The 21,499-nt window shown below is 41.8% G+C and overlaps 1 non-coding gene and 2 pseudogenes across 1 annotated transcript; 1 reads left to right on the plus strand and 2 right to left on the minus strand.

Annotated features, from left to right (window-relative positions):
* The first annotated feature begins 8,507 nt into the window (after nt 1-8,507).
* LOC128591008 (40S ribosomal protein S7-like) lies at nt 8,508-11,700 on the plus strand (annotated as a pseudogene).
* Nucleotides 11,701-14,644: 2,944 nt separating this feature from the next.
* On the minus strand, nt 14,645-14,751 carry LOC128592305 (U6 spliceosomal RNA). The gene has a single exon (XR_008381836.1). It is a non-coding gene; the product is annotated as a U6 spliceosomal RNA (small nuclear RNA).
* Nucleotides 14,752-18,901: 4,150 nt separating this feature from the next.
* Nucleotides 18,902-19,838, minus strand: LOC128591024 (complex I intermediate-associated protein 30, mitochondrial-like; annotated as a pseudogene).
* Nucleotides 19,839-21,499: the final 1,661 nt, after the last annotated feature.

Below are 21,499 nucleotides of genomic sequence, written 5' to 3' on the forward strand. Positions count from 1 at the left end.
TGGGTTTGAACCTGCCACCTCCGCATATGGGGCTGGCGCCCTACTCCTTTGAGCCACAAGCGCCACCCAAGGACTAAAACATTTTCGTCAAAGCAAGGCACGCTAACTTGGTTTACAAATACATCTCTTCTTCCAAGTTTGGTGTCAGGACGGTAAATTCCGACTGTCACTGTTGCTTTACTTGGGGCCTGTGCACTGGGTGCCAGGGCCACCTCCTGTCCTGCCCTCCTCCCCAGGCAGTAAGGGCCTTGAGACAGAAGTCTGCTCTTTAACAGAAAAGAGTCTCACATGGTGGCGAGAGACTTTTTAAACTTCACCTCCTTTAGCAAAGTAAGGACGACTTGGGAGGTGATCACGTCCAAATGTCATAACCTCTGCTCTTGTGGGTTGACTTGTGTCCCTCAAAAAATCCCCATGTCCAAGGTCTAACCCCCAGCCTCCCAGAATGTGGCCTTATTTGGGAACAAGATCACTGCAGATGTCACTCGTGAAGGCGAGGTCACACTGCAAGAGGATTGGCCCTGGTCCAACATGACTCGTGTCCTTATAAAAGGGGGAAATTTAGATGTGCACATGGGGGAGAGCACCACGTGAAGATGAGGGCTGGGCCTGAGGTGAGGCAGAAGTCAGGGAGTGCCAAAGATGCCCAGCAGGCACGGGACAGCAGGAGACGCTGGCCACTCCCGCGGGGCCTGGAGACCAGGCCTGTGCACAGCAGGGGAGGCTGGCCACTCCCACAGGGCCCGGAGACCAGGCCTGTGGACAGCAGGGCCCCTGCGCACACTTCTAGTTTTCAGGACTGTGAGACACTAGATTCTTTTGTTTGAGCCACACAGTCTCCAGCACTTTGTGACAGTGAACACAGGATGTGAACACAGCTGCCGTCATCATTAATTTTCTAGAGGGGTGATTTCTAAATGTCAGTTATTTGAATCACATTTTCTTTACTTTTCCTATGGTAGAACATGTCACCATTTACTACTTGTTTTATATTTTTTTCTTTAAAAACATATTTTTTAGTTAACTTAGTCAATGAAAAGACAAGACTTTTAAGTGGACTTAGGAATCTAAGTGCTCTTAAAAAACCACTAGAAGTGTTGAGTTAAAATGTGGTAACTATTCTTTACAACAGATAACTGACTTCATAGGAAATAAGGGAAATTTCCAGGGTTCGGAAAGAAGCTGTGGATCCATCTACTACTTTCTATCCCCCTTCCCTGTCCTGGTCAAGCCACTACCCTCATTCCCTTTGGGCCACTGTAAAGTAGTCTGTCTGGTCTCCCCTAGACAATTCTCCTCCAAACCATTCTTCTAGTGACGGCCAGAGTGGGCTAAATTTTTAAAATGCAGATCTGATCATTAACTTCCCTGCTTGACACAGGCCCCCACTCGGCTCCCTCCTGCCCTGCCTCTCTCTGAGTTAATTCCAAATCAGCCTTCAAAACTGCTCAGTGCTACTTCATTTAGAGTCCGCCCTCCTCCCCCAAACCAATTTTGTCTTGATTATACTCCACCATAGTTCTCTGGACTCCTTCCTAACATTTTCATAATTCCAATCAAACAACCTAGGATCGGTTTCACAAACATTGCTCCTACTTGAATTTAAGCTCCAGGAAGGGAGATGTGGTATGTGCCTTGTTTTCCACATTATTCCCAGTACTAAGCATGCTATGTGCTCCATGCATTGAGGAGCGTGGCTCCTCTGTATGCACGTGTGGCTAGAATTCATAGTCATTTTTCTTCACCTCAACCCTTTTGTTCCTCAATTACTCTGTTATAAGGTAAACATTTATTTAAAGAAAGTAATTTTTTTCTTTTTTTGAGACTCCATCACCCTGGGTCAAGTGTTGTGGCATCATAGTTCACAGCAACTTCAACTCTTAGGCTTGAGCAATTCTCTTGCCTCAGCCTCCAGAGTAGCTGGGACTATTGGCACCTGCCATAACGCCCAGTTAGTTTTCTATTTTTAGTAGAGGTAGGGTCTTGCTTTTGCTCAGGTTGGTCTTAAACTTCTGAGCTCAGGCAATCCACCCATCTTAGCTTCCCAGAGTGCTAGGACTACAGGTGTGAGCCACCATGTCTGGCCAATAAAGTAAATACTTTAAGAGCAATATTAGTCTGTTAAAAATTTCCTTTTAGCCTTTCTTATAAGGCACATACTGCATAAAGATGCTTTAATTGCACTAACAAACTTCTATCATTCTGCTGCAATTTGAAGGAAATAGCCAAGAGTAAAATTGAAAAGACATTAGTAAATAACAAATTCCTTTGATTTATTTGAGTAAATTTCTTAGCAATATACTCCCAATTGTTGCAAGACATTTATTATTTTTAAGGTTTTATTTAAAATTATTGAGCAAACATCGGTAGAAATAAATTGGTAAGTTTAATTACTTGGGTTTTTCTCTGGCCAGTGGTCGTGGTTGATACAATTGATTTTATATTATAACCAAAGCGAGTGTACGGCTGTAATTGAAATGTCTGATTTTTGCATCGTAAGTAAGTCATGTGTCTGACCAGCTCCTCAATCTAGCACAGTCTGACTTCTAAAGATTTCTGTGCCTACAGTTCTTTTATTCTATTAATTCAGATACAGATGGACATGTTTAAAACTGTAGACAATAAAGAAACTATGGTACAGAAACAAGAAACTTTTACTTTGAAACAAGATAATGATTTATTTCATTTCAAAGCCACTTGGGAACAAATAACTCTATCTCATGCCTGAGACACGCTTTAACATATACATAATCCGTTTTCTCAAGGTAATAATTTTTTCCTTGAGAAAGTGAGAATCAAGTCAAATATGCTATGCAATATTCTTATGATTATTTTATGAGTCTGTTGGCAAGTTCAGCATTCATGGGGACTATTTTTTTTTTTCTTTTTTTGAGACAGAGTCTCACTCTGTCTCCCGGGTAGAGTGCTGTGGCATCATAGCTCACAGCAACCTTAAACTCTTGGGCTCAAACAATCCTCTGTCTCAGCCTCCCAAGAGCTGGGACTATAGGCACTTGCCACAATCCTCCAGTAGTTTTTCAATTTGCAGAGATGGGGTCTCACTTCGCTCAGGCTGGTCTTGAACTCCTGAGCTCAGGCGATCCAACCCACTAGCTTCCCAGAGTGCTAGGATAACAGGCAGAGCCACTACCCACAGCCTGTGGGGGACTAATTTTTTAATGCTAAGTATTTTACTCACAGATTAGCTTGGGCCACCAGATAAATGAAAATTTTTAAAAATGCACATGATAATAATCTGTAAGTATATCACATAGCCAAATAAGGGCATAGAGCTTTATATAAACGATCTCATCTTACTCTCAATCAACCATTTGCAGTGCAAGGGGTCAGGATATGTGAAGTCACTTTATTACACCGCCATTATCCTCATTTTCTAAAATTCAGAGAGATTTACTTTCCATTTATTATGTTAAGATCAGGAAGCAAACTCAATTTTATCTGATCCCAAAACTTCAATTATAACCACAATGCTGTAATGCTCATATATGAAATTCTTTCATCACTTATAATTCAGGTACAAAGGATTTGTAACCATGAACCTTTAGATTTACTCAATTGTAAACTTGTTAGGATTACACGGCTTGTGCCAGAACTGGCAGGAGAAGCCAGGTGTCCCGATCCCCATCCCAGCGATTTTCTCATCGTACTACACTATTTCCAAGTACAGAGCTTACTCACATACCTTTATACAAGATAAACCAAAGCAATATTATTGTGCTCTCTGTTTACAAAAGGTGTACATACCAGAAATTTTGAAAAGTATGTTCAAAGTCAAGTTAAAGTTTGGTGACTTTCTCTTATATTTTTACTTGTCATTAACATCATTAACCTAAGGCCAGATTTAAAATGAGTCCTTCTTTCTAAAACTCTGACCGTGATCATGGAATACATCTTCTGGGATTAAGACCCAACCCCACAATTTTTAAACCAACAAGGTATTGAGCACTTTGATTTTATTATTTTTATTTTTTTCTAAGTCTTTCATGTCAGAGAAAGACCTATTTGGGAGGAATTGAATGACATAGAAATTCTACCCTAGTTCTACACACCTAACTCCTCTCCTCTTTATTGGATGTGGTAAAAGTGGGCAGAAAAAGACCTCATTACTAGCATTGCAAGTGAATTCCTATATTACTTTCTTTCAAGACAAAGTCCAAGTGTGTGGCCCAGGCTAGAGTGCTGTAGTATCAGCCTCAGTCACAACAACATCAAACTCCTAGGTTTAAGAGATCGTCCTGCCTCAGCCTCCCAAGTATGGGACTACAGGCACCTGCTACCAGGCCTGGCTAATTTTTCTATGTTTAGAAGAGACAGGGTTTAGCTGTTGCTTAGGTTGAACTCCTGAGCTCAAGGATCCTCTGGCCTCCCACTGTCCTAGGATACATTTTATTTTATTTTATTTTTTTACCTTAAAATTTAACTTCCTCTTCTACAATAGAAAACAAACAAACAAAAAAAAAGATAAATCTCTTCCTACCTGGAATTTTCACAGATCCATAGAGCAGATGTTAGTTGAGATCTATTTATCATGACCATCTCTAGCAAATCTCTTTTTTAAAAAAAATTTAAATTAAAAAGCAAGTCATTATAAGTACTATTCTTATTTGCAATTTTAGTTGTACTAAAGAAAAGAATCTTTAACAGCTAACAAGTAAAGTTTAGTGGTAGAGTAAGTATAATATTTGAAGTACTTTATGGACTTTGAAAACTTTTAAGAGCATGGCTTTTTTCCCCTCAAGTTATATTACTCCATGAAGAACAATCTAGAACCTTTCCATGGAGACTGAATTTTCAATTCCTTAATAATCTGTTCTGGTTCTCTGAATCTGCCTGGATTCTTCCTGGGCTTCTATTTTATGCATTATCCAACTAATCTGCTCCACGCTAAAGATTATAAAATCCATCACTTTCCACTCACTCCTTCAGCCAACAGTTATGGGTCACATCCATACTAGGCTTTGGTGATAGAAAAAAAAAAAAACAGCCTAGCTCTAGCAGGGTCTAGACGACTGAGTGCTAAACCATTTCCTTTCCCTGCTAGGTGCACTGTGTGACGACTTTTCCAGTTCCTTTTATAATTAGGTGTGGCCATGTGGCTGAGGCCAGTGACTTGTGGGCAGAGTTCTTGTGTGGCACCAGCAGGCTTGACCTATAAATGTTCCTTCTTTTCTTTTTTTTGTAGAGATAGAGTCTCACTGTACCGCCCTGGGTAGAGTGCTGTGGCGTCACACGGCTCACAGCAACCTCCAGCTCTTGGGCTTACGCGATTCTCTTGCCTCAGCCTCCCGAGCAGCTGGGATTACAGGCGCGCGCCACAACGCCCGGCTATTTTTCTGCTGCAGTTTGGCGGGGGCTGGGTCCGAACCCGCCACCCTCGGCATACGGGCTGGAGCCCTATTCACTGAGCCACAGGCACCGCCCCAATCTTTCTTCTTTTCAAAATGAACATGTATTGAAACTGGTTGAACTACACGATGGAATTTAGGACCCTGACTCATGCTTGGAGTTGAGCCACCTGACAATTAGGAACATCTGTTTTGTACATCTTATGGGAAAGAAAGAAACCTCTATTGTACTGAGCTGCTCTGATGTAGGAGTTTATCTCCTACAATAGGCAGCATTGCCCCAGTGAATACTGCATTCAAATCAAATAAGAAAATTGATTTAAACGAAACCAATGTATAGTACAGTGCTTTGAAAGTGGTCAGCATGCTCTGAGTACAGAGCAGCGGATATCTAAGCTGAATGTGGAGGGTTAGGTGAGTGTCAAGGCAAGCTTAGCAGGGAAGAAGCATTCAAGACAGAGAGAACTGTGTCTCCAAAGACACCCCCTCCTCCCACCCAGCCAGGCAAGAGAGAACAATTTCAAAGGATTAAAAGGAGTTTGGGAAGGGTTGTCTTAGTTTGAGGAGACTGGTAGCATAGGAGCCTAGAGGGGGAGAGGAGCAAAATAATGAAGGGTGAAGAGGCCTCTGGCAGGCAAGGAACGGATAGGGAGAGGGTGTTCTGGGCAGAAAAACAACCTGAATGTACAAAGCCCAGCGTTATTGAAGAGCATGGTGATCCCTGGAAATTAAACAAACATGAATTAGCATAGCTGGAATGAGGCAGGAGTGGAAAATGAGGTAGGTAGGAGGATGGGGCTGAGTGGAAGACCTGCTCTCCCTGTCTTGATTCTGAAGACAACAAAGGACTATTGAGAAGTTTGAAGCAGGAGAATAATGGAACATTTTTTCTTTACTTTTTTCTGTCTTTTTTTTTTCTTTTCCCCTGGGTACAGAGCAGTGGTGCCATAGCTCACAGCAACCTCAAACTCTTGGGTTCAAACAATCCTTTTGCCTCAGTCTCCCAAGTAGCTGGGACTACTACAAGCACCCACCAATATGCCCAGGTAGCTTTTTTTTTTCTTTTTTCTATTTTTGGTAGAGATGGGGTCTTACTCTTGGTTAGGCTGGTCTCAAACTCCTGAGCTCAAGAGATCCACCCACCTGGGCCTTCCGGAGTGCTGGGATTACAGGTGTGAGCCACAGACCCCTGTCCAACATTTTTTCACTTTAGAAATACCCTTGTGGGGGGTGGGGAAGAGGGTGGAGGGGGGGCAGTGCCTGGGGCTCAAGGAGTAGGGCGCAGGCCCCACATAGTGGGGGTAGCGGGTTCGAAAAACTGCAAAAAAAGAGAAAGAAATAAGAAGAAGAAGAAGAAGAAAAAAGTAATACTCTTGTGGGGCTGTGCCTGTGACTCAGTGAGTAAAGTGCCAGCCCCATATACCGAGGGTGGCGAATTCGAACCCTAGGGTGACAAAGTGAGACTCTGTCTCTAAAAAAAAAGAAATACTCTTGTGGGGCGGCGCCTGTGGCTCAGTGAGTGGGGCGCCGGCCCCATGTGCCGAGGGTGGTGGGTTCAAACCTGGCCCCGGCCAAACTGCAACAACAACACAAAAAAAATAGCCGGGCGTTGTGGCGGGCGCCTGTAGTCCCAGCTGCTCGGGAGGCTGAGGCAAGAGAATTGCATAAGCCCAAGAGTTAGAGGTTGCTGTGAGCCGTGTGACGCCACGGCACTCTACCCGAGGGCGGTACAGTGAGACTCTGTCTCTACAAAAAAAAAAAAAAGAAATACTCTTGTGGCTGAAAATCATACAGAGGACAGATTAGGGTTTATGTAATCTCAACACAGAAGTGTTTGGGTTTTTTCTACCAAAAATGTTATGTAATGTTTTCTATTGAATTCTACCTCATGGTTGATAAGAGTAACAGTTCCAAGGCATACAGATCATCGGGATATATTTGATTAGGAATGACTGGGAGGTGAGGGGACACGTTAGGTGCTACTAGTATTACCCAGAACCCCGATGGCCCTGAGCTAGGGCGGGTCGGAGGAGTGAGAGAAGGGATGAATTTTAGAAACAGACTAAACAACTCAAAGCGGGGGCTTGGGTGGAAGCGAACATCAGAGATGTCTTCAGTTCTCCTGGCTGAACAGGAAGATGGTGACGCCGTGTACCCAAGAAGAGCCTGAGCAAGGCAGAGGGAGAAGAAAAATTGGCAGAAGAAAGAAAAGTTGGTTTTCGGAATGCTAGTTCTGCGGCATATCCCCATGAACATGTTGAGCTTTCATTTGGGAAAACGCAGAGATTCGGCTCTTAAAGACTAGAAGAGGGGAAGATAAATTGTGGAGAGTCCTGGGTGGGGAGAGATCCCAGGAGAAGCCTGAGTGACAGGAAGAGCGATTGTCCAGGGTGGGCACCAAGGATGGAGGCTTCTGGGCCGCTTACATCCCAGCACTGAGCACTTGAGACGAACAGGCGGACACCGCCCCCTTCTCCCCTCCAGCGAGTGCAGCACAGGGAGGAGCCTTCAGTGAGGTGGAAGGAGGACCCCCCCACCCCCGAGCGAGGGCTGCGCTGCGGGAGGGGGAGGAGCCTTAGATGAGGTGGGAGGAGCATCACCCCAGAGCGAGCGCGGCCTCGTGGGAGGTGGGAGGGGTCTTCGCAGAGCGGATCCGGAAGCCGCGCGTCTTTGTGGAGGGTCCCACAGAGGAGGAGAGTGGAGGCCAGTGATGGTGCCCCAGGGGGTGGACAGAAGTGGAAACATCTAACCCTCCTCTTCCCAGAAATGTTGCGAAGTGGCTGCAGATCGCAAGAAATGTAGGATAGAGGACAGATTCTCTTAGAAAGAAGAAACATTTGAGAATGTCTACCAGGCTTGGGGTGGGTACAGCTGATGAGAAGGCGTTGGACGGGACAGCCTGGGGAAGGGTTGAGGCAAATTCATCAACATGATGAGGAGGACTCTTTCCATTGCTCAGAATCATTTTGGCAGCTATGGCACTTTGGCTCTGAGGAATCCATTCTTAACCAACGGCTCGGCAGAGAAAGTCTCCTCTGTGCTCATCTCTCCGTGAATCTGGAGCCAGTGGGACCCCTGTCATTACACTAAGAGAGGAAGCACCCACCCCAAGAAAGATGAAGACCAACACGTGCCCTTAAAATGGATTTGCTGGGCCGGGTGCCTTCGCTCAGGCCTGTGACCCCTGCACTCTGGGAAGCCGACGTGGGGGGATCACCTGAGCTCAGGAGCTGGAAACCAGCCTGAGCAAGAGCGAGGCCCTGTCTCTTTCAAAAATAGAAGAGGTTCGGGAGGCTGAGGCAGGAGGATCGATTAAACTCAGGAGTTGGCGGTTACTATGAGCCAGGCTGATGCTGTCCCTACTCTAACCTGGCAACAGAGTGAGACCCTGTTTAAAGAAAAAAAAATTTTTTAAGCAAACAAAATTGATTTATTAACTACACTCTGTTTGTCTGAAAAGGAACACAATTTCGAAAATGTGATGTTAACAGAACTTAATATGGGGAAATTAATGTCAAAAGGACTGTTTTGGAAGCCAGATATCCCATTCCCTTTTTCTGTTTTCTTTAACTCCATGAAAATCTCCAAAGATGTGTATCTGAGGTGTAGAACAAGTATATTTTCATTTGCTTCTTCTTTTTTTTTTGAGACAGAGTCTCACTTTGTCACCCTGGGTAGAGTGCTTTTATGTCACAGCTCATAACAATCTCCAGCTTTTGGGCTTCCAAAAGGGGTCCTCAAACTGCAGCTCATGGCCGCATGAGGCAGTGTGATTGTATTTGTTTCCTTTTTTTTTTTTTTTTTACTTCAAAATAAGATATGTGCAGTGTGCATAGGAATTTGTTCATAGTTTTTTTTTAAACTATAGTCTGGCCCTCCAGCGGTCTGAGGGACAGTGAACTGGCCCCCTGTTTACAAAGTTTGAGGACCCCTGGTTAGGCAATTGATTCTCTTGTCTCAGCCTCCTGAGTAGCTGGCACTACGGCATCAGCCACAATGCCCGGCTGTTTTTTGTTGTTGTTGCAGTTTGGCCATGCCAGGTTTGAACCTGCCACCCTCAGTATATGGGGCCAGCACCCTACTCACTGAGCCATAGGTGCCACCTGCTTCTTTGTTTTTTTTTTTTTAATTAACAGTGAAGAAAACAAGGCACTTCTCAAGGAAAAACTAATTCTTTTAGACTATCTGTAAATATGTCACTTCATTCCTACTTTTCAACTTGTTTCTAACAACTTTTTATTTTTAAAATTCAAAATTGAAAGAAAATATTTTACTACCAGTAATTTTTTGAGTCATTTCAGTTAATTCAATGAAAATCTAATTTTTTTTTCTATTTTGTTTGTTCTTCTTCTTCTTCTTTTTTATTTTTAGACAGAATTTCATTTTGCTACCCTTGGTAGAGTGCTACGGCATCACAGCTTGCAGCAACCTCAAAATCTTGGGCTCAAGTGATTCTCTTGCCTCAGCCTCTCAACTACCTGGGACTACAGAATGCCCTACCATAAGGCCTGCCTAGTTTTTCTATTTTTAGTAGAGAGGAGGCTTCAATCTAGCTCAGGCTCTATTTCTTTATTTTAAAAATAGATTATCTGCTACCAACTCGCTTTCCAGGAATAGACATTCAATAAGACAAACTTACTGTTGTTTTAAATGCTTCAAGGAAGCAAAAGGCAATAAGAGATTTAGAGTAAGAAAATTCAAGTTCAAGTCCCAGCTTTATCTTACACTAAAATATAGGTTCCCTATTTGTATCATAGGGATAATAACTATACTTTCTTACTGGATTTTTTTTTTTTTTTATAGAGACAGAGTCTCACTTTACTGCCCTTGGTAGAGTGCCACACCACGGCTCACAGCAACCTCCAGCTCTTGGGCTTATGTGATTCTCTTGCCTCAGCCTCCCAAGCAGCTGGGACTACAGGCGCCCGCCACAACGCCTGGCTATTTTTTTGTTGTTGCAGTTTGGCCGGGGCTGGGTTTGAACCCAACACCCTCGGCATATGGGGCCGGCGCCCTACTGGCTGAGCCACAGGCGCCGCCCTTTCTTACTGGATTTTTAGGAGAAAATATCTGTGAAAGAGGCTTACATGAATATTAGTTAATTTAGATTTATTAGTTAACTTACAGTTCCAAAAAAAAAGGAATAGGGAAATAGCCTTAATTGACCTCAAATAGTCTCATTTCTACAGATAATAAATACAGTACTATGCCACATAATGACATTTTGGTCAATGATGGGTTGCATGTACAATAATAGTTCCGTATGATTGCAATGGAGCTGAAAAATCCCCATTGCCTATGCTGTCACAGCTGTCATAGTTGTGGTGTAGTACATTACTATGTGTGTGGTGACGCTGGTGTAGACACAGCTATTGCACTGCCAGTCGTGTAAAACTATAGGATAGCACATACAGTTGTGCAGAGTACATAGTACTTGATGGTAATAATGACTATGTTACTGGTTTATGTATTTATTGTACTATACTTTTATCATTACTTTAGAGTGTACCCCTACTTACCAATAATAAAAATAATAATAATAATAATGCATCAGGTGGGTTATTCAGGAGGTACTGGCATACCTCATTTTATTGTGCTTTGCTTTATTGTACTTCAAAGATAATTGCATTTTTTAAATAAACTGAACACTTGTGGCAATACTACATCAAGAAAGTCTATTAGTGCCATTTTTCTAAAAGCATGTGTTGAGACTTGGGCCCCCTTCCTCAGCCAGCACTCAGCAAGGAGAAGGCCACATTCAGTGCCAAGATTGTGAAGCCCAATGGTGAGAAGCCAGATGAGTTCAAGTCAGCATTTCCCAGGCATTGTTGGAGCTAAAGATGAACTCGGACCTCAAGGCTCAGCTCTGGGAGCTGAATATAATGGCAGCCAAGGAAACTGAAGTTGGTGGTGGTTGGAAAGCTATTATAATCTTTGTTCCCATTCCTCAACTAAAATCTTTCCAGAAAATTCAAGTCTGGCTAGTAGAGAATTGGAGAAAATGTTCAGTGGGAAAGCCTTCATTGCCAGAGGAGAATTCTGCCTAAGCCAATTTGAAAAAGCCATACACAAAAAATAAGCAAAAGCATCCCAGGACCTGCATTCTGACAGCTGTGCATGATGCGATCCTTGAGGGCTTCATCTTCAGCGTGAAATTGTGGGCAAGAGAGTCCATGTGAAGCTGGACGGCAGTCGGCTCTTAAAGGTGCACTTGGACAAGGCCCAGCAGAACCATGTGGAGCACAAGGCCGAAACCTTTTCTGCTGTCTACAAGAAGCACTCAGGCAAGGGTGTTAATTTTGAATTCCCAGAGTTTCGGGTGAAAACAAAATGACTAAAGTATATTCACGCTTAAAAATGAAATGAAATAAAATAATAAAAGCATGTGCTCATGAATGAAGAGAAAGCAAAACTATAGATGAAATTGTCTTCTATTGGAAGAAGATGCCCTTCTGGGACTTTCATAGCTAGAGAGAAGTCAGTGTCTGGCTTCAAAGCTTCAAAGAATGGGCTGATTCTCTTGTTAGGGGCTAATGCAGCTGATGACTTTAACTTGGAGCCAATGCTCATTTACCATTCCGAAAATCCTAGGGCCCTTAAGAGTTGTGCTAGGCCGGCATTCTTCCTTTCTTTCTTTGGGATGCCGCGCCATTCTCTCTCTCCTTTGCTCCCCCCATCTTTCCATCTCCGACTCCCTGCTGTCTGCTCTCTTTTCTCTCCCTCACTTATCTCTTTACCCCCACTCTCTTCCCTCTCTCTAATATAAAATAAACTTGTACTTTTATATCCTAAAAAAAAGAAGCATGCTACATCTACTCTGCCTGTCCTCTATAAATGGAACAACAAAGCTTGGATGACAGCACATCTGTGTTTACAGCACAGTTTACAGAATATTTTAAGCCCATTATTGAGAGCTACTGCTCAGGAAAAAAGATTCTTTTCATGTATTACTGCTCACTGACAATGCGACTGGTCACCCAAGGTCTCTAATGAAAGTATACAAGGAGATTAATGTTATTTCCATGCTAACATAGTTATCTCTTCTGAAGCCTATGGATCAAGGAGTAGTCTCAAATTTCAAGTGCTACTATTTCAGAAGCACATTTCATAAAGTTACAGCTGCCATAGAAAGTGCTTTCTCTGATGGACCTGGGCAAAGTAAATTGAAAACCTTCTGGAAATGATTCACCACTCTAGATATCATTAAGAACATTCATCTTTCATGGGTAAAGGTCAAAATACCAGCCTTAAGGAGTTTGGAAGAAGCTGATTCCGACCCTCATGGTGCCATTGAGGGGTTTAAGACTTGAGTGAATGAGCAGATGAGGTGAAAACAGGAAGAGGACTAGAATCAGAAGTGGAGCCTGAGGTGTGACTGAATTGCTACAATTTCAGTAGCTAGAACTTCCAAGGTGCCAGGAGTTGCTTCTTAGGGAGGAGCAAAGAAAGTGGTTTCTTGAGATGGAATCTACTTCTGGTGAAAAGGCTGTGAACATTGTTAAAATGATAATAAAGGATTTAGAATTTTACATCAACTTAGCAGATAAAGCAAGGTTACTCCAATTTTGAAAGAAGTTTTACTACTGTGGTTTATCAAACAGCATCACATGCTACAGAGAAATCTTTTATGAAAGGAAGAGTCAGTTGAGGTGGCAAACTTCTCTGCTGTCTTATTTTAAGGAATTGCTGTGGCCACCCCAGCCTTCAGCAACCAGCCCCTCATTAATCAGAGGCCATCAACCTGAGGGTAAGATCCCTCCACCAGCAGAAAGATTACAACTTGGTAAAGGCTGATGATCGGTAACATTTTTAAGCAATAATTTTTAAATTAAGGTATGCACAAAAATAAATTAAAGTATGCACATTTGTTTTTTTTGAAAGATATAATGCTATGGCACACTACAGTATAGTGTAAACATAATTTTTACATACACTGGGAAACCAAAACGTTGTATGTCTGTATTTATTGTGATACTGGCTTTATTGTGGTGGTCCAGACCAAGCCTGCAAAGTCAGGCAGTCTGTGTTTCAGAAGAAGCAGTGTCGTCAGAGGTGACAGCTCCACATGTGTCATTGCCCTGGAAGACTTTCCAGTAGAACAACATATGGAGGTAGAAGACAGTGATATCAGCTACCCTAACCCTGTTTAGGTGTAGGCTGAAGTGTATGTTTGTGCCTTTGTTTTTATTTATTTTTTATTTTTATTTTATTTTATTATTATTATTTTTGAAACAGAGTCTCACTTTGTAACTCTTGGTAGAGTGCAATGGCGTCATAGCTTACATACTTCATAGCAACCTCAAACTCCTGGGTTTAAGCAATTCTCTTGCCTCAGTCTCCCAAGTAGCTGGGACAACAGGCGGCCACCACAATGCCTGGCTGTTTTCAGAGACAAGGTCTCGCTCTGGCTTAGGTTGGTCTTGAACCTGTGAGCTAAAGCAATCCAACTGCCTCAGCCTCCCAAGTGCTGGGATTACAAGCGTGAGCCACCATGTCCGTCATGCACCTTTGTTTTTAACAAAAAAGTGTATAAAGTAAAAACACAAAATTTAAATAGAAAAAATACTTATAGAATAAGGATATAAAGAAAGACAATATTTGTGTTTATATTTTAAGTAAAAAGTTATAAGAAAGTAAAAAGAATTTTTTTTATTAAATCATAGTTGTGTACATAATGCAATTATGGGGTACAACGTGCTGGTTTTATATACAATTTGAAATACTTTCATGAAACTGGTTAACATAGCCTTCACCACATTTTCTTAGTTATTGTGTTAAGACATTTATATTCTACACTTAGATTTAACATGTACTCTTGTAAAATCCACCATAGGTGTGGTCCCACCAATTACTCTTCCTCCACCCATTCTCCCCTCTTCCCTCCCCTCCACCTCCTCTTTCTCCTTCATCTTGGGCTGTAATCGGCTTTTAGCATTCATATGGAAGTGGGGGTGTTTATAATTGGTTTCATAGTAGGGCTGAGTACATTGCATAATTTTTCTTCCATTCTTGAGATACTTTGCTAAGGAGAATACATTCCAGCTCCATCCAGGTAAAAAAAGAGATAAAGTCTCCATCTTTTTAAAGGCTGCGTAATATTCCATGGTGCACAAATACCACAATTTATTAATTTGTGGGTCGATGGACACTTGGGCTTCTTCTATGACTTAGCAATTGTGAATTGGGCTGCAGTAAACATTCTGGAAATATCTTTGTTATAAAGTGATTTTTGGTCTTCTGGATATATATCTAGTAGAGGAATTGAAGGATCGAATGGCAAAAATATGGAACGCTTTACAAATTTGCGTGTCATCCTTGTGCAGGGGCCAGGCTAATCTTCTATGTATTGTTCCAATTTTAGTGTATATGCTGCCAAAGCGAGCACAGAAAGTCAAAAATTTTTTAAAATTAAGAAAGTTTATCCTAGCACTCTGGGAGACTGAGGTGGGAGGATTGCTTGAGCTCAGGAAGTTGAGACCAGCCTGAGCAAGAGTGAGACCTTGTCTCTACTAAAAACAGAAAAAAATACCTGGATGTGGTGGTGCACACACCTGTAGTCCCAGATACTAAAGAGGTAAAGAGGAGGATGGCTTGAACTCAGGAGTGTGAGGCCACTATGAATTAGCCTGACACCACGGCACTCTAGCCTGGGCAACAGAGCGAGACTATGTCTCGAAAAAAAAAGTATATGGAGTAAAAAAGTTACAGTAAGCCAAGCTTAATTTATTATTAATGAAAGAAACATGTTTTTATAAATTCAGCATAGCATAAGCATACTGTGTATAGAAAGTCCACAGTTGTGTACGGGCAGCGTTCTTACGCCTTCAGGCTTACACTTGGTCACACTCACTGACGCACCCAGAGCAACTTCCAGTCCTGCAAGCCCCACTCCTGGTAAGTGCCCTAAACACGTGCACTATTTTTTTTTTTAACTTTTATGTCATATTTTTCTATGTTTAGATACACAGATACTTACCATTATGTTACAACCACCTACAGTGTTCAGTACAATAATGTTGTGCACGAGTTTGTAGCCTTGGTGCGTAGTGGCCGGTACACCCTGGGTTTGTGTGAGTTCACTCTGTGACGGTTGCACAGTGATGAGGCTGCCAATGATGCATTTCTTAGGAAGTATCCCTACTGTCGTAGTTCACCAGGTAAACAACAAAAACCAGCCAGCAAAGTTAAGTGTTTTCAAGGCAACTTCTTTGTATGTTCTCAGTGGGGGTTGCTTTATACAAAAAGTATGATTTGGACAAACTTCTGTCCTTTGGGGTCAATTACTGACTCCAGCGAGTATTTAAAACATAAAGACAAAACCAAGACACATTGATCCAAAGAAATTAAGCATCTCTGTGGATTGTCCTTTTATGTAAATGATCATTTAATTTTCATCCTGTTTTTTATGCCTTCTTTTATCCCCACATAAACTCAACATTTGACTTTTACACCTGCTGTCTGTGAGTTCACTTAAGCTTTAAGCAGTAGCTATGCTTATTCTCACCTACTTACTATTTATTCTCTCACTGCCTGTAGTCTATGTTTTTATTTTCTCAGGGGGCAAGGTGACACTACCTGTGTCTTAAGCAGTTTGACAAGTATTATAGGGCCTTATTACACACACTGTGATCAATTTCACTTGCTCTTTTAGAAAAGTTTACATTTGCTGCTTGACTATGTAATGATTCTGATTATTATTATAATATAAAATTAGAACAGTACATAGGGCATCTCTTCAGGTTTATGTTTTGAAACAATCTATTCTTAAACCGAAATGAGTTCATACTGACACACAGTCCTGATAGTGGGGCTTTCCTGCACTTTTAATGTACTTACTCTATTTTTTTTTTTAAACCAGACCTGTATTTGTTCCAGAAGCTTGCTCAAGTTTCCCAGGAGATTTGTGTTTTTATTGGAGTAATAACTAGTGCCTGTCACCTTTTCCAGTCTCTATCAGGCACTGTAGTCATATTCTTCTTCCTGAGCTGGTTGCCTGTTTGCTTTTCCAAAGGGGTCTCATCCAGCGTTTGTGTTTCGTTTCTTTTCATTTACCTCTTATTATGTAGTATTATGCTCTCTTAAAGTTAAAAGTTATGTGCTATTTGTATATCTTTATCTTTAAGAGCTTGTGTTATAATGTAAGGCTGTTTGGTTGGGGGATGGACTCTTGTTATTTAAAACAAGTACAGCGTGTTCCAAAATCACTCCTAAAGTCGCCATACATACCAGGTCTGACAATTAAGTTTAATTGTGCGCTGATGTTGCCCCACTGTACAAAAAACCTGGTAAAGTTTCATAGGCTTGACATATCAGTGTCTCACAGCCGTGTTCCTGTCGTTATGTGGTGGTGTCCTGCTGAGTGGCGTTCATTATTATTGTTGTATGTTTTCATTTTTTTTTTTTATTTTGAGACAGAGTCTCACTCTGTCACCCTGCGTAGAGTGCTCTGGCATCATTGTAGCTCATAGCAACATCAAACTCCTAGGCTTAAGAGCTCTTCCTACCTCAGCCTCCGGAATAGCTGGGACTATAGGTGACCACCATGACACCTGGCTAGTTTTTTCTATATTTGGTAGAGATGAGGTCTCGCTCTTGCTCAGGCTGGTCTCAAACTTGTGAGCTCAAGCAATCCACCTGCCTCGGCCTCCCAGAGTGCTAGGATTTCAGGTGTGAGCCACTGTGCCCTGCCTACGGAGATACTCTTGAAAAATATTGCATCTTTGGGCGGCGCCTGTGGCTCAGTCGGTAAGGCGTCAGCCCCATATACTGAGGGTGGCGGGTTCAAACCCGGCCCTGGCTGAACTGCAACCAAAAAATAGCTGGGCATTGTGGTGGGCACCTGTAGTCCCAGCTACTCGGGAGGCTGAGGCAAGAGAATCGCTTAAGCCCAGGAGTTGGAGGTTGCTGTGAGCTGTGTGATTGCCACGGCACTCTACCAAGGGCCATAAAGTGAGACTCTGTCTCTACAAAAAAAAAAAAAAAAAAAAGAAAAATATTGCATCTTCATTGGTTTGAAGACATGAGGACATTTGCATAAACTTCAAAAAACTTAGAAAACAATATTTAAATTTTTAAAAATGTAGGCAAAATATATAAGCAGGTAATACACAAAGAAGAAATACGGATAACTAATAAACATAAGCAAAGATACAAATGAAAATTTTAAAATAACAAAAAACTTTTTTATAATTTAGATTTACAAAATGAAAAAAGATCATTAATGCCTAGGTGGGTAATTATGACAGGAAATATGTATTCTCATATTAATATAGTTTAGGTGCGTACTTTTGAAGCATGTATCCACATGTATAATATACAGTTCCTTAGTGATTGCACTCAGGAATTCCAATTGCCAATCCTCTTAGTGGTAACATAATTCATAATTTACTATTAGGATAATGACTGCAGAGGAGGAATAGATGTAGTTAAGGATGTCTATTTTTTTTAACAATTATATTGAGATATAGTTCACATACCATACAATTCAGCCATTTAAAGTAATTCGGTATATATGGTGATATGTGCAACCATCACCATAGTCAACCTTAGAATATTTTCATCACCCCAGAAAGAAGCCCTATACATTTCATAGCTACTACGCCTCTCCCTGTGATCTGCAGTCAGTCTTGTTTTTAAGAGTTAAAAACTAGAAATTATTTTAGGACCTATTAGATAGGTCTGGGCAAATAATTAGAAAACAGGAGGCACCTGTGGCTCAATGGGTAGGGCACTGGCCCCATATACCGAGGGTGGTGGGTTCGAACTCTGTCTCTAAATAAATAAATAAATAATTAGAAAACACTTAAATAATGAAAAATTTTGGTATAGATAAAGATTTGGGAGTACTTCTGCAATCTATTTTTGAGTGGTTTATAGATGAAAGAGCACAAATAGCATTATCACATTTATGTAGAACTATATCATTATATGTGTATGCAAATAGATACACAAATAGGTTTCTGAATGCTTATGACATGGCCAGGGGTGGTGGCTCCTGCCTGTGATCCTAGCATTCTGGGAGGCCGTGGCTGGAGGATCACTTGAGCTCAGGAGTTCAAGACCAGCCTGAGCAAGAACAAGATCCTGTCTCTACTAAAAATAGAAAAATTAGCTGGGCGTCAGAGCAGACACTTGTTGTCTCAGCTACTCGGGAGGCTGAGGCAAGAGGATCGCTTGAATCCAGGAGTCTGAGTTTGCTGTGAGCTAGGCTGATACCACTGCACCCCACCCAGAGTGACAGAGTGGGACTTTGTTTTTGTTTTAGTTTTTTTTTTTTTAGAGCCAGAGTCTCACTTTATCACCTTCACTTTAGTGCCGTGGTGTTACACAGCTCACAGCAACCTCCAACTCCTGGGCTTAGGCGATTGTCTTGCCTCAGCCTCCCAAGTAGCTGGGACTACAGGTGCTCGCCACAACACCGGGCTTTTTTTCTTTCTTTTTTTTTTTTTTTGCCATTAAAGAAATATTTTATTTTGTCTGTATCACTGAAGATGCCATTACTGTTAGTTTAGCAATACAAAACTACTACATGTTATTTAATTGAAAAGTCTTGGGCTAATCTCTGGAGAATTTTTGGTAAACACTCCAATAAAATCAATTTCCAGGAAGAATGGACCATCCACTTTATCAGCCAAGGTAAATCCTATAAAAGAGATCTTGTCAAGCAGAAGCTGAACCTGAACATCCCGCATTCTTCCTTGATTCGAGAAGAAAAATTTGGAAAAAGGAACCTTGACATCCTGCCAGTAGGGCCCCCCACAGGTGAACATGAAGTATCTGATTCTTTCTCTGGATAAAATCTGAGTCCTCCTCGATATTCACCATCCACGGTCGACCATCCCCATGGACCCGGAGATACACAGTGTTAAACAGGGACCAATCATAAGACTTCTTCCTCTCAAAAGAGCCCCTTGGTATCCTGGATATCATTGCACAGTATCCACTTTGGCTACTATCTCCTCATAAGGTCCTTCAGAGCTCAGAGTTCCACAGAGCAGTGCACTTTGGTTATTGTTATCCATTTTTAAGAATACTTTACTTCTGCCTCCAATTGTCTTATCAGAAGTATCTATCCACTTATCTAAATCTTCTTTCCCATGGAACTGCCAGACGACCTTGGCTTGTTCCAAGACCTCATGCAGAGGACTGCCTTCTGGCCCTAGCCAAAGATTCACAAGTTCATCCATCAAACGCCTAAAATGGTTCTTTGTTTCATCTCTAATTGCTTTATTAAAACTAAGTTCTGGCTTCTCCTCAGGAGAAGTTGTATCCAAGGCAACTTCTTGCTGGTGATGTTCCTGCAACCCCCCTAGACTCCTCTTCTGTGAGGAGGTTTTGCCAGGAGCCACCACTGGTTTCTGGGAACTATTGGAACAATAGAGAATACCCCCAAAAAGGATGCAAGCCAATACTTGACTTTGGGCATTTTCTGAGAATATAAGTGCTAGTCAGCAATTTGTGAACAAAAGCCATGGTTTAAAAAAAAAAAAAAAAGTCAAAATGTAAATTTCTCCCTGAATCACCAGGGAAAAAATCTTCAGCCAATAGCCCAATTCTAAGATTAAAGCTGGAATAGAACTCTGGCCTTGAAGTCCTTGTACTGTGTGATGTTGCTCTCCACCTTAGCAATGTAAACTTCTATACCATAGCTTCCCACGGTCTGTGACTTCAGCTTCCTGGCTATTTTTTGTTGTTGCAGTTTGGCGGGGGGGGGGTGGGTTTAAACCCTCCACCCTTGGTATATGGGGCCGGTGCCCTACCCACTGAGCTACAGGTGCCGCCTGGGACTTTGTCTTGGAAAAAAAAAAATGCTATGACGGGATGTAAGAATTGAAGTGATTTTTTACTTATTTTTTAGTACTTTTTGTACATATATTTAAAAACAATAAAACAATTTAGAAGAATAAAATGCTTGCTGTTTTTAATAAGAATGTGTGTTAACTAAGTGGGAGTGAACTTTCAAATGCCAGGAAGCCATGGAGTTAATATTGGTTTCTTTCTTTTGAATCCCTTCCATTTGGGGGTAGGGCTGGGTCAGAGATGAAGAAGTAAAGAAGGGCTCCACCTGGAGTATCTGGCTGCCCCCTACTTCATCTTCTGTCATCTACACAGCAAAAGGATTATCCGAAACTTTTAGAAATTCCTAAGACTAGAGATGTTCATAGCAGTGGTTCTCAAACTTACCAGGGGTCTATCAGAATTACCTGGAATTTTGTTTAAAATGGCAATATCTTTACCCCAAGTAGGGATTTTGATTTATTACTTTTTAAGTGTTATGTACTACATATAGTCTGCAAATCACTGGCACAGTAATATTACAATTTCTCAATCAAAGACCCTTGCCAATATTACTCCAACTTATCCCCCCAAGTGTTTGAGTCCCAGTATCTGCAGGGAAGTTTACTCTCCCCACTTTCTTCCAAACATACGATGCTCATTCTCCCCAGGGGGCTTTAGTTCAGTCAAACAATATCACACATACTTTGTCCCACTCTTTTCTGGGCTTGGGGAGATTTTTTCCTGTATCAGCTTGCTAGGGACACCCTGACAAAGTAGCACAGACTGGGGAATAAACAACAGGAATTTATTTCTCACGGTTCTGGAGACTAGAAGCCTGAGATCAAGGAGTCAGCAGAGTTAGTTTGTTCTGAGGCCTCCCTGCTTGGCCTGTGTTTCGTCTGTTTTACGAGCCACCTTCTCCTGTGTTTTCACATCACCTTCTCTCTGTGAGTGTCATGTCCTAATTCCTTGTCCTGATAAGGACATCAGCCATGTTGGACTAGGACTCGCCCAAATGACCTAATTTTGACTAAATAACCCTTTAAATGTCCTGTTTCCAAAGACAGTCCCAGACGGAGATGAAGCCTTTAATACACGCATTTGTGGGGGGCACGATTCCATCCATCACTCTGACCTCCAAAACCCTCCCTCCACGCCTGAAGAATCCTGATAAGTTCAACCCACATGCGCCTTCCCATAATTTGAATTTCTTCGTAAGAATCACTGTTATTTAACTGCTTTACTCTGACAATGCACCTTGCCTTTCACATCATCTCCTTGAACACAGTTGTATTTTATGGCACTCCCCACAATTTTCAGCTCCCCACTTTATACTCCAAGCATTTAGTTGACTT

This window comes from Nycticebus coucang, chromosome 1 (genome assembly GCF_027406575.1).
Source record: "Nycticebus coucang isolate mNycCou1 chromosome 1, mNycCou1.pri, whole genome shotgun sequence".
NCBI lineage: Eukaryota > Metazoa > Chordata > Mammalia > Primates > Lorisidae > Nycticebus > Nycticebus coucang.